Source organism: Drosophila bipectinata, chromosome XL (genome assembly GCF_030179905.1).
Source record: "Drosophila bipectinata strain 14024-0381.07 chromosome XL, DbipHiC1v2, whole genome shotgun sequence".
NCBI lineage: Eukaryota > Metazoa > Arthropoda > Insecta > Diptera > Drosophilidae > Drosophila > Drosophila bipectinata.
In genome coordinates, this window is record NC_091734.1 from 7,008,983 (window position 1) to 7,014,982 (window position 6,000).

Here is a 6,000-nt window from a genome sequence, read left to right on the forward strand (position 1 = left end):
TCAAGCTTTAAAACTATATATATGTACATATTATGCCCTATCCCTGTCTTATGTCTCTGAAATCTTTATGAAACTTGTGTCATATTTACTATTTTGAATATTTAAGCCTTTGGCAGCACATGTTTACAAAACCCAGTCTCTTTTTTACAATTTTCTCATTTGTAGATACATATTTGGTAAAAAGCTTGTAATTTAAGGCAGGGGAAGCTTAAGGATACCCTGTAATGCAGTTTTTAGTTCTTAGAGGAAGTTCTAAAAGGAATATTACAAATCTTTGGGTATAGTTGTCTTGTATCTTGATAAATACAACTCTCAGATAAGTTTCAGCTCGAATCCATTATTAGGTTTTAGATTAGAGTATTATCTGGGAACTATTAGAACGTTGTTTTAAAGGGATTTGTATGGAACTAGTCCCGTAATGTTACTGTTCTTAAGTATCTCATATTATATATCTCTCAGAAGAGTTTCATGTCCATTCTATCTTTAGGATTCAGTTCTCCAGTATCTTATATAACACACCTCTCAGATAAATTTCAGTTCGATTCTATCTTTAGGTTTTAGATGGAAAGGATTTAGGAGTCTATGTACTTTACCTATTATGAGAAGTTCTAATCTAAAATTTTATGGTTCTTAGAGTTCAGTTCCTTAGTTTCTTATATAATACTCCCCTCAGCTGAGTCTCAGGTCGACCCTTTCCCCAGATACCCTGGATATTTGACAACTGCGAGCACTAAGTATATGCAAGCAAACTTTGTTCAATCAGCCAGAGAAATGATTTTGCTGTTGTTGTCCTTTTGCAATATTGTTTAGATAAGAAAATGTTGCCGAGTCCACACACACAAGCCCCGACACTGTGGCCCACATGAGGGGGACTCGCTGCCTCGCTTTTCCGCTTTTCCCTTGCCCCACCGCTGTCTATCAAAATGGTTTTTGCAATGCACATTTTCTTTTTCGTTCGCCCTTTTTTTGCCAAATGCAATTTTGAACTTTGGCAAAAAGCGGCCCGCTTTAGGAGAGTTTTCCTTTTGCAGCACCACCACCCCTGTGTTTTCCCATGCCGGTTTTCCTGCATTTTCCGCTACTGTCTCTTTCCTAACCATTTTTGCGATAAGCAGGACAGCACAGCAGCGACTTTCATATTTTGCGCAATTTTTAGCGCTTCCTTTCCTCTAAAGGAGCCTTCATGTTAGTGGGCTGCACAGAGAGAAAAGTCCAGTAGTTCGAGACTAACAAGATAGGGTTTTCAACTCCTTTGGTCTTGGAACTTTCTCGCAGTGTTTATGCATTATGTAAGCCGCGAAAGCTGTTTTCCAATTCAATTGCTCCGAAAAAAACCCCGGAATCCACTCTCACGGACAAGACAAAGGAAATTTGTGTCAAAAGTGGGGCCGGCCCGGCCGGAGGAGGAGCAGCTGGACCTGGACCCCAGGGATCAGATCAGGAGGCCAGCAAAAACTCATTAACATATAAAGTAGCCGCGCAAAGTGAACAGACAAATCTGGTAACTAATTACGCAACAGACATCCAGGCTAAGGAGCAGCACACTGGAGATGCAGAGACCAAAGTCCTGTCTCGAGGACACTGACATGGCTCATAAGGCAGCTGCACGAGTGGCTGGGAGAGCTCAAGAGCTGGCCAAATTGCTCTTGGTCAGGATGAGGGCTTGCTGAAATGTTTATCCTGGAGCGCAAAGAGTGCCGGACGAGGAGGAGCTGGTTTTGCGCGTAATTAGCAGCTCATCCCCATCCTCATCCTCATCCTCAGCTCTTGAGCTCTAGAATTTTTATTGTTTAAGGGATGGACTTATTTTAATTAAGTTAAAATAAGACATGCTATAAGCCCGGTTCGAACAACAAACCCTCTCAGCTGTTTACTGGCAACAAATTACAAGCGGAGCGAGCGAAATTAATGAACTTTAAGCCAGGACAGCTGGAGGATGGAGGGACATACTAGTTCTTCCAGAGCAAGTGCGTGAGCAATTGTCTTCTGGCAGTAACTCAACTTTGTTGGTGTGCTGGCTGGGCTCCATGGCTATATGCTTGGCATATTTACGCCAACTTTAGTTATTTGAATTACGTGACTTCGGCAACAGTTCCTCGCCTGGAACTCACACAAACACCTCGCCGCTGCACCCGCTATATATTCCTATATATCCCATACACGTATACACCCCACTAAGCTAAAACTTTTTCCAATTTTTAAGCATACACCGAGGACTTTTGCTGATGACTCGAAAAATATAATAAATATTACAATATCTGACTCTCAGGCTGGATAGTTTCTGGGCCGAGACCTATGATTTGAAAGACCTAATTAACTCCAGGGAAGAGCTCCATGTATAACCCTTTATCAGTTCCATCCTTCGACCCATCCTAGTCTGTTGTTATTGCTATTTTTGGCTTCGAGTTTCTAGCCTTAAGCCAAATAAGTGTTTTAGCCGTCATGCAGCAGATAGGCGGACAGGAGGACATGGGAGTGGCAGTGGTGGGGGGGGGGTGGGGGGTGGTGGGGGTGTGGCACCCCCAAAGACACGGACTTTGGCGTCGACGTAAACGTTGTTGCAGAAGCGGCTAAAGAAGAAGAAGCCGAACCGGAAGTTGCCACGACAGCTGCAGGAAGCTCTAACTCACTTACCCAAACAACCAAAGCGCGCACCTTTCATGTGTGTGAACAGTCCGGGGCAAGTGACTAGCAGCTCGGAAAGGACTCGGATGGTAGTGGATACTCGGTGCCATCCTACCATCCACCATGGTGCATGTGTGTCTGGCCACGTTTATGGCTGTGAATTGTTGAAAGTTAGCAATAGATTTTTAACGGAAGTTGCACATGTGCGCACGTGTTCCCCAAAAATTCTCGGCCCCTCGCCGGCCGCACCTCCTCCTCCTCCTCCACATCCACATCCTGCTACATCCTTTGTGCCCTCTTTCCACGCCACACACCAATTCATTCGTCTTGCCGTCCGGCCCCCAAAAAATATTCGGCTTAACTCCTGGCACGTTGTAATTAAGGCTTCTGTCTCTCTGCGCTTGTGTGTATGTGTGTGTGTCTCTGTAAGTGCAGGAGTGTGTTGTGTGGGGCGGACGGGGGCGTGGCACATCATCATCATTCAAGCGCAGCAAGATTAGACCAACCGATTATGGCCTAGGACACAGCAAAGAAAACTAGGGGCCTTTGATGAGTACTAGCCCGATAGCCCGAGAAAGTATGCTACAAGAAGTCTGCAGGAGTATCTGAGTACCGGGTATCTGATAGTTGCGGTAGTTTTTCACCAAACTAGATCTGCGAGGTGTATATCATTTCTTCCAGTACCTAGCCCACCTAGCCACCTCTCACCTCGGCTCCATCTTGAACTGATTTTTCTGGCTCTGGCTGCGGATTGCGTGTGCGCGTCTACTTAACGAAAATTTATGTCTCTACTGCCGCTGACATATTTACCACTTTAACACAGCTACTTGCGGCACTTGCCCTCCACAACCTCCAGAACCTGCGACTCCTTTTGGTCAATTATGAGGTTCTACCATCTCTAGCCGGTGCTTCTCTGCCGGCAGGACTTCTTTTGCGGCGCGAATTTCCATTTCCCCCCCATTAAGATTCGTGCTGCGGGTCTGGCCCTGTCAGCGCCGGGATTCGGGAGTAATTTAATGGAAAAAGCGGCAAGGATCTCCGCCGAGGCGGTTAAGCAGCTTGTAATGCATAATGAATGCGAACTGATGCCATCGCAGGAGCATTGCTCATACGCCTATTTGTCACTCCTCGAGAACAAGGCGCGGACGCGGGAGGGCGTGGCACTTGTGTCTTGTGCTTCTTGTGGCGTGGCGGGGCTGTTTGTGAGATGTGCGACAGCGCGAGCAGACAGTATCTGGCCCAGTCGGCTGCCATTTGCGCCTCAATTAGTTCATAAACCTGACAGGGACAGGCGCCACCTGGTCTTGAGGTTCTCCCCTCGAGACCCCCTTTATTGAATGGCTGTTAAGGTGTTTTATGTTTCTGACCAGCAAGACCATCAATAAAGAGTCCTTTTTCGAGGCATGCAGTTCTCAAATTAGTAGTCCTTAACAGGACTATCTGGCACTCTGTCCAGTCCCCGAAAGGATCTGCAGATGAGTGATACAGATTGCCAGGCATTGTTTATCCTTAGGATTTATTATTATTTTGCATGTTACTCGCTCCGGAGGACTGTGCAGCAGCTTGGAATGCAATTGCAGCTGCAACTGCCACTGCCACACTGCCACTGACACTGCTGCAGTCAGGTAATAAAACACTGGTAAGTATGCTAGGCTTTGTGTTTTGCCAAATTGCTGAAATAAAGGAGTTTCCCCCTCAACAGGCCCACAGGCTCACAGGCTCGCCAATAAATGTCCATTGTGCAGTTTTAATTCATGGATTAGGTCAGCAGAAAGCCGAGCATTGTGCGAAAGGATATCCACATATCCAGTTACTCAGTCATAAGAGCTCTCTTCACTAAAAACTACACACACTCCACAGCCATTTGCCAAAGCCCCTCCATTTCATCAAGGATATAACGCATCCCAAAGCCCCAAAACAAAGCAATAATTAAATATGCTCGATTGGTATTGTCAGTGAACACAGACTCGGAGAGAGAGTGGCGCAGCAACAAGGACATCTTGGAGGGAGGATGGCGGTGGCGAAGGATTCAAAATGGAAGCGGAATAAAAATTTTCTGCTGCATCATAAATAAATGTTTATTGTGTTCAAACATTGATTCATTGACGATGCCTTAATGGATTCTACGTCTGCGTATCCTTCAGCCTCCGCCCTCCGCCCAGTCTCCGCTTCCGCTCCAGGATTCCATATTGGATCCCTTCACCCAGCTCCGTTGTGGGGCATGTGCGGTGGAAAATTAAGATTCAATTGTCTGCATTTCAAAGTTGTCAGTGTTCATTATCAATGGAACAAACGTATCAGGCGTAGACGTGGATATTAATGCGCCCTTTACGTCCCGCATCCCGAGTCCCGAGTCTCTCGTCCCGGCTCCTCAGTCCTGAGTCCTTTGTCTTCTGTCTGGATGTGTTTTTGGGCATTTGTGTGTGCGCTCCCAGAGACAGTGTTAACTGCCTGTGTTTGCTTTCCATCATTAAGTCATACCAGACATGAATATTCCACAAAATAGCTTCAATTTTTATTCTTAAAACTATATAGAGGAATCCTTTTTCCTACCGACTATCAGTTTTAAGGACACTTCACTGTATCTCTGGCTTGATTGAGATAATTTCAGTGCCGGAACCTAAACTGGCCATTCGGGAGTTTTGACTTTGCCACCCCCATCGGCACCGACACGGAATCCGTATCGGATCGGATCGGATTCAGAGTCGGAATCCTTGTTGCATCCAGTAACGATGCAACAGGACATCGAGCTGAAAGGACGGACGGCAAGGGACAGCCTGCTGGTCTGCCGGACGCCCGGAATGCTGGACTCCTGGACGGCTGGACTGGATCTGGACTTGCAATACAGTTGAGCATTCGCTGCACATTTGTGCGCTTAATGGACTTCGTATGTCATTTTCAAATTGCAATAGACTTTCAACGGTTCGAAGGAGCAAAAAAATGTCACACGCAGACGAACGGCTTGGGTTTTGGGCTCTAGGATTACTACGGCTACCAAGGACACTGACACTGAGCACACCCAACATTTATCTGTCCATCCGCCATCCATCTCCCTGCCCCCCGCCCCCCCCTTGCACGGATAACTGTCAACGGCAAGGCACTCTGCATCCGTGTGGGTGGGGTGGGTGTCCGGGTGAGAGCTTCGAATAGCGCTAAATGACCGCAAAGTGTTTTCATTATTTGTGGCTGCCAACAATTTATATCGTTCATTTAGGAATTTCTCTTTTTACACTCTCCATTTCGCCGCTCTCCGCAGCTGGGCTGGTGTGTGGGTGTGTGTGTGTGTCGCAAAAAAAGGACACCAGCAAAGACACTGAGAGAAGAGTATACCCTTTAGAGTTTTCAAATATTTAAAAAATAAAATTCATTAAGGTA